This window comes from Pseudophryne corroboree, chromosome 8 (assembly GCF_028390025.1).
Source record: "Pseudophryne corroboree isolate aPseCor3 chromosome 8, aPseCor3.hap2, whole genome shotgun sequence".
Lineage (NCBI taxonomy): Eukaryota > Metazoa > Chordata > Amphibia > Anura > Myobatrachidae > Pseudophryne > Pseudophryne corroboree.
This window is the reverse complement of record NC_086451.1, coordinates 170,575,877-170,583,122: the sequence shown is the minus strand read 5'-3', so window position 1 is coordinate 170,583,122 and position 7,246 is coordinate 170,575,877. Positions and strand designations below refer to the sequence as shown.

At 50.1% G+C, this 7,246-nt stretch overlaps 1 non-coding gene across 1 annotated transcript; it reads left to right on the top strand.

Moving 5' to 3' along the window:
- The first annotated feature begins 402 nt into the window (after positions 1 to 402).
- LOC134951174 (U1 spliceosomal RNA) lies at positions 403 to 569 on the top strand. The gene has a single exon (XR_010183964.1). It is a non-coding gene; the product is annotated as a U1 spliceosomal RNA (small nuclear RNA).
- Positions 570 to 7,246: the final 6,677 nt, after the last annotated feature.

Here is a 7,246-nt window from a genome sequence, read left to right as displayed (position 1 = left end):
AACATGAGCCCCACACTGATGGGGGTGTATAAAGCGATCTAGGGGTCATCCAAGCGCAACCCCACAAAGGCCGCCATGCCCTGCGTGACCATTTTCTCTTTTCATATGCAGACGAGGGTTGCAGCCAACTATACCCATTGCTTGGATGACATCACCATATGCGAATCCATCTGCTGCAGGCCTTCCCCCAGGAATGCTTGCACTAGTTGTTGCATTTGGTTTGTTGTTTGGGGGGTGCTTCAGTATTAGGCAGCCTTCTGCCCTCACACATTCGTCTGAAAATGTGTTCTCCCTGCAGTTGTTGTCCCCAGATGAGAGTTCCCTTGTGCTGCCTCAGTTGAATCTCCTTTACTTGACGGAGGTGTGCCTGAGCAGCGGCCCTCCCCAGCCCTATCTCAAATCATACTTATTTTGCTTAGGTGATACCATGGTCATGAAGATTGTTTTCCCAGGGTGAGGTTCATTCATTGCATTCTGGGTATGCTGACCTCTGTGATTTCCCCAAATGTGGGAATCTCGACTGCATAATTTGTGGTAGGGGGGGGGGACTGCATTTGTGCTTTCCCCTGGTTGGCTCTGGTATAATTTAGATCTCATTGTCTCAGGTCTCTCTCCCGCCTAGTTTGCTGTCTGTTTCCACTTCTCTTTTCTTGAGCCCCTCCCTTCTATGCCCTTGCGCACTATCCTGACTTCTCCCGTCTGCTTACTTTGTGCCTTCCAACGCACAATGCGAACTACAGGTGGTGTTGCAGGGCCCACACCCTTTTATTTGCATTACAGAGCAGCTCTGGAGCTGTTACAGTGCCCAGCTGCTGCAAGAAATCAGCTTGAATGCTTCAGGGGCTGGGGCATGGCCAACATGAGCCCCACACCAAAGGAGGGTGGGGGGTGTTCAATGCGAACTAGGGGTCATCCAAGCGCCCCTTTTCTCTTTTCATATGCAGATGAGGGTTCCAGCCAACTTTGGCCCACTGCTTGGATGACATCACCGTATGCAAATCCGTCTGCTGCAGACCTTTCCCCAGGAATGCTTGTACTAGTTGTTGCATATGGTTTGATGTTTGAGGGTGCTTCAGTATTAGGCAGCCTTCCGCCCTCTCATTTTCATCTGAAAAGATGTGGTCTCCCTGCAGTTGTTGTCCCCAGACAAGAGTTCCCTTGTGCTTCCTCAGTTGAATCTCCTTAACTTGACGGTGGTGTGCTCGAGCAGCCGCCCTCCACAGCCCTATCCCAACACATGCTTTTCTTGCGTATGAGATCTCTTGATCATGAAGATAGTTCTCACAGGGTGAGGTTCATCCATTACATTTTAAAGTAGGAAGGTACAAATTACATATTCAAATTACATATATGTGCTGGATTCAAATGTTTTCCCCCCTTCCTTTCTCAATTGTGCCCATCAGCAGCTATTCTAATGTTGCTGCCAATGGGTGTGACACATTCATTTCTTCTGTGGGGTACACTGGACTCCACAAGGATTCACATTGGGGTGTAGAGTAGGATCTTGATCTGAGGCACCAACAGGCTCAAAGCTTTTGACTGTTCCCAAGATGCTCAGCGCCCCCTGCTCTATAACCTCGCTTCCATGAACAGGGAGCTCAGTTTGTAGTTGGTGCCTTCAGTAGCAGGCCACTTAACAGGGGGCTGCCTCAGGCAGCCTATTCTTAGCTATTAATTTTGACAAGAAAAGAAGAACTTTTTTTTATAAGAATCTACAAGGGCTGCAGCAGGTTAGGTCTAATAGACATCTTTACTGCAGCTCCATCACTCCCAGCGGCGCAGTATACTCCCGTGCCCTGGTTGCTGGGTCACTGCAGCGGAGGCTCCGGTTTCTTCCTAAGGTCAGTCACACACACACCGCCCTCCGGGATCACGAGGCCGCTGATGAAAGGGAGGTAAGGGACTTCTGTGCCCACACTATACCGTGATCCAGCGTGGCTGTAGGGGGTGGGCCATGTGCGCACTGGCGTGGACACTGATTACTGGGCAGCCGCTCCACTAGCCACCAGGGACAGTTAAGGAGCACAGCTCTGGGGGTTTTTTCTCTTATATTAACCCCATTTTGTACTACCCGCAGTGCATTGTGATAGGTAATAGAGCCTGATTCAGGTTGGATTGCAATCGCAATAAGCAATCCAACTGCAAAAATTGCTAAGAGCATACGCATGCGCCTGCATTTTCTGCGGCACCCCGCAGATAATGCGATCGCTTCTGACTGTCAATCGGTGCTGGGGGGGGGGGGGGGCAGCAACAATCCATTTCCAAGTCGGAGATGGAGCGGTGCATGGGCAGGGCTACAAAATGGGGTCGGCAACGGAGAAACAGGAGGCGTGGTCAGAGCTGCTGCATGACATCACATGCAGCAGCTGCGATCACAAAAATGGTGGCGGCTTCCTGCGCACACATACAGTCTGCACCAACAGGAGGCTAACCCATTTTTTATGATCACGCTGAACTGCACTGAGACTGCAATTTCAGCGTGGTCAAGAAGGGAGGCGGCATGCTGGGTGGCCCCAGCATGCGAACCAAAGGATTGCAAATTCTGTTACTTAGCAGAATTTGCAATCCTTACTGAATTAGGCCCATTGATTACAAAATGTATTTGTAAATATTTGAAGTTTTTCTTCAGGGACTAACACAAAAGATGCTTGGGGCTACTAACACATGGGTAAGCCACGTAAAGCTTCCCATGGGTCAGTGGCATCACAACGGGGTTGCTGCCCACACCCGAGTGTCACCCGCCAAGGGGGGTGACACCAAAGTGCCGGCTCCTCTTCAGTGACAGAATATGGGTGTTTCACTGTAACATTACGTGCAACACCCAGTTTCTGTCACTGTGCAGGAGCCAGCACCACTCACACACTAGTCCCCGGGTGCAGCACTCAACCCCCGGGATACCCGGAGCAACAAAATGGAGATTCAGGAAAACAGGCCACACCCCTACCTATGAGACCATGCCTCCTTTTTACCATTGCGCTGCTTATCTGCGCGCACTGCATTACAATCTCCCTCGCTGCCTCTCTGGGTGTCACCAATGATAGTGACACCTTTGCCATGCTTGTAGCAGCTGGTCCTAAGATCTACACCTCCAGCCCTGAGTGTTTGCCCTTGTGACTTGTTGATCATCATAGCGAAGCAGATTCTTACAGAAAACTGCAGGGGCTTAGATTGAAAAGAAAAACATTGACGAACCCATCATTTCAGCAACAGGGTCTGCCACACGGCTGACTGAAATGACTGGTTGGTTTGGGTCCCCACCAAAAAAGAAGCAATCAATCTCTCCTTGCACAAACTGGCTCTACAGAGGCAAGATGTCCACCTCATCATCCTCCGATTCCTCACCCCTTTCACTGTGTACATCGCCCCCCTCACATATTATTAATTCGTCCCCACTGGAATCCACCATCTCAGATCCCTGTGTACTTTCTGGAGGCAATTGCTGGTAAATGTCTCCACGGAGGAATTGATTATAATTCATTTTGATGATCATCATCTTCTCCACATTTTCTGGAAGTAACCTCGTACGCCGATTGCTGACAAGGTGAGCGGCTGCACTAAACACTCTTTTGGAGTACACACTGGAGGGAGGGCAACTTAGGTAGAATAAAGCCAGTTTGTGCAAGGGCCTCCAAATTGCCTCTTTTTCCTGCCAGTATACATACGGACTGTCTGACGTGCCTACCTGGATGCGGTCACTCATATAATCCTCCACCATTCTTTCAAAGGTGACAGAATCATATGTAGTGACAGTAGACGACATGTCAGTAATCGTTGCCAGGTCCTTCAGTCCGGACCAGATGTCAGCACTCACTCCAAACTGCCCTGCATCACCGCCAGCGGGTGGGCTCGGAATTCTTAGCCTTTTCCTTGCACCCCCAGTTGCGGGAGAATGTGAAGGAGGAGCTGTTGACGGGTCACGTTCCGCTTGACTTGACAATTTTCTCACCAGCAGGTCTTTGAACCTCTGCAGACTTGTGTCTGCCGGAAAGAGAGATACAATGTAGGTTTTAAATCTAGGATCGAGCACGGTGGCCAAAATGTATTGCTCTGATTTCAACAGATTGAATCCTGGTTAAGCGAATTAAGGGCTCCATCCACAAGTCCCACATGCCTAGCGGAATCGCTCTGTTTTAGCTCCTCCTTCAATGTCTCCAGCTTCTTCTGCAAAAGCCAGGCAGTGTCTGAACTGACTTCACGTGTGGCAAGTTCAAAGGGTTGCAGAACCTTACACAACGTTGAAATCATTCTCCACTGCGCTTGAGTCAGGTGCATTCCCCCTCCTTTGTCTATATCGTGGGTAGATGTATAGGCTTGAATGGCCTTTTGCTGCTCCTCCATCCTCTGAAGCATATAGAGGGTTGAATTCCACCTCGTTACCACCTCTTGCTTCAGAGGATGGCAGGGCAGGTGCAGGAATGTTTGGTGGTGCTCCAGTCTTCGGCACGCGGTGGCTGAATGCAGAAAGTGGCCCGCAATTCTTCGGGCCACCGACAGCATCTCTTGCACGCCCCTGTCGTTTTTTTAAATAATTCTGCACCACCAAATTCAATGTATGTGCAAAACATGGGACGTGCTGGAATTTGCCCAGATGTAATGCATGCACAATATTGGTGGCATTGTCCGATGTCACAAATCCCCAGGAGAGTCCAATTGGGGTAAGCCATTCTGCGATGATGTTCCTCAGTTTCCGTAAGAGGTTGTCAGCTGTGTGCCTCTTATGGAAAGCGGTGATACAAAGCGTAGTCTGCCTAGGAACGAGTTGGCATTTGCGAGATGCTGCTACTGGTGCCGCCGCTGCTGTTCTTGCTGCGGGAGGCAATACATCTACCCAGTGGGCTGTCACAGTCATATAGTCCTGAGTCTGCCCTGCTCCACTTAACCACGGACATGTGGACTAGTGGACCTTGGGTACAACTGCATTTTTTAGGACACTGGTGACTCTTTTTCTGAGGTCTGTGTACATTTTCGGTATCGCCTGCCTAGAGAAATGGAACCTAGATGGCATTTGGTACCGGGGACACAGTACCTCAATCAAGTCTCTAGTTGCCTCTGAATTAACGATGGATACCGGAACCACGTTTCTCACCACCCAGGCTGACAAGACCTGAGTTATCCGCTTTGCAGCAGGATGACTGCTGTGATATTTCATCTTCCTCGCAAAGGACTGTTGGACAGTCAATTGCCTACTGGAAGTAGTACAAGTGGTCTTCCGACTTCCCCTCTGGGATGACGATCGACTCCCAGCAGCAACAACAGCAGCGCCAGCAGCAGTAGGCGTTACACTCAAGGATGCATCGGAGGAATCCCAGGCAGGAGAGGACTCGTCAGACTTGCCAGTGACATGGCCTGCAGGACTATTGGCTTTCCTGTCTAAGGAGGAAATTGACACTGAGGGAGTTGGTGGTGTGGTTTGCAGGAGCTTGGTTACAAGAGGAAGGGATTTAGTGGTCAGTGGACTGCTTCCGCTGTCATCCAAAGTTTTTGAACTTGTCACTGACTTATGATTAATGCGCTGCAGGTGACGTATAAGGGAGGATGTTCTGAGGTGGTTAACGTCCTTACCCCTACTTATTACAGCTTGACAAAGGCAACACACGGCTTGACACCTGTTGTCCGCATTTGTGTACAGGATGCATACCTTCATGTCCCCATTTATCCATCTCATCAGGCGTACCTCAGATTTGCGGTACAGGATTGTCATTGCCAATTTCAGACGTTGCTGTTTGGTCTCTCCACGGCCCAGAGAATTTTCACCAAGGTAATGGCGGAAATGATGGTTCTCCTGCGTAAGCAAGGTGTCACAATTATCCCGTACTTGAGCGATCTCATAAAAGCGAGATCAAGAGAGCAGTTGCTGAACAGCGTATCACTTTCACTGAAAGTGTTACAGCAACACGGCTGGATTTTCAATATCCCAAAGTCGCAGTTGGTTTCTACGACTCGTCTGTCTTTCTTGGGCATGATTCTGGACACAGACCAGAAGAGAGTTTATCTCCCGATAGGAAAGGCCCAGGAACTCATGACTCTTGTCAGGAACCTATTGAAACCAAAACTTGTGTCAGTGCATCACTGCACTCGAGTCCTGGGAAAGATGGTGGCATCATACGAAGCCATTCCATTCGGCAGGTTCCATGCGAGGACTTTCCAATGGGACCTACTGGACAAGTGGTCTGGGTCACATTTGCAGATGCATTGGTTGATCACCCTGTCCCCCAGGGTCAGGGTATCACTCCTGTGGTGGCTGCAGAGTGCTCACCTTCTCGAGTGACGCAGATTCGGCATTCAGGACTGGATCCTGGTGACCACAGAGGCAAGCCTCCAAGGTTGGGGAGCAGTCACACAGGGAAGAAATATCCAAGGTCTTTGGTCAAGTCAAGAGACTTGTCTTCACATCAACATCCTGAAACTAGGGGCCATATACAATGCCCTACGTCAAGCGGAGACCTTACTTCGCGACCAACCGGTTCTGATCCAGTCAGACAACGTCACCGCAGTGGCTCATGTAAACCGCCAAGGCGGCACAAGGAGCAGAGTGGCGATGGCACAAGCCACCAGAATTCTTCGCTGGGTGGAGAATCACGCAAGCGCACTGTCAGCAGTGTTCATTCTGGGAGTGGACAACTGGGAAGCAGACTTCCTCAGCAGACACGACCTACATCCGGGAGAGTGGGGACTTCATCAGGAAGTCTTTGCACAGATTACAAGTCGGTGGGAACTGCCACAGATAGACATGATGGCGTCCCGGCTCAACAAAAAGCTACAGAGGTATTGCGCAAGGTCAAGAGACCCTCAGGCAGTAGCTGTAGACACCCTAGTGACACCGTGGGTGTTCCGGCCGGTCTATGTATTTCCTCCTCTTCCTCTCATACCCAAGGTGTTAAGGATAATAAGACAAAGAGGAGTGAGAACAATCCTCATTGTTCCAGATTGGCCACGGAGGACCTGGTATCCGGATCTGCAGGAAATGCTCACAGAAGATCCGTGGCCTCTTCCTCTAAGACAGGACCTGTTGCATCAGGGGCCCTGTCTGTTCCAAGACTTACCGCGGCTGCGTTTGACGGCATGGCGGTTGAATGCCGGATCCTAGCAGTGAAAGGCATTCCGGTTGAGGTCATCCCTACGCTGATAAAGGCTAGGAAGGATGTAACGTCAAAACATTACACCGTATATGGTGAAATTATGTTTCTTGGTGTGAGGCCAGGAATGCTCCTACGGAAGAATTCCATCTGGGCCGTTTCCTTCACTT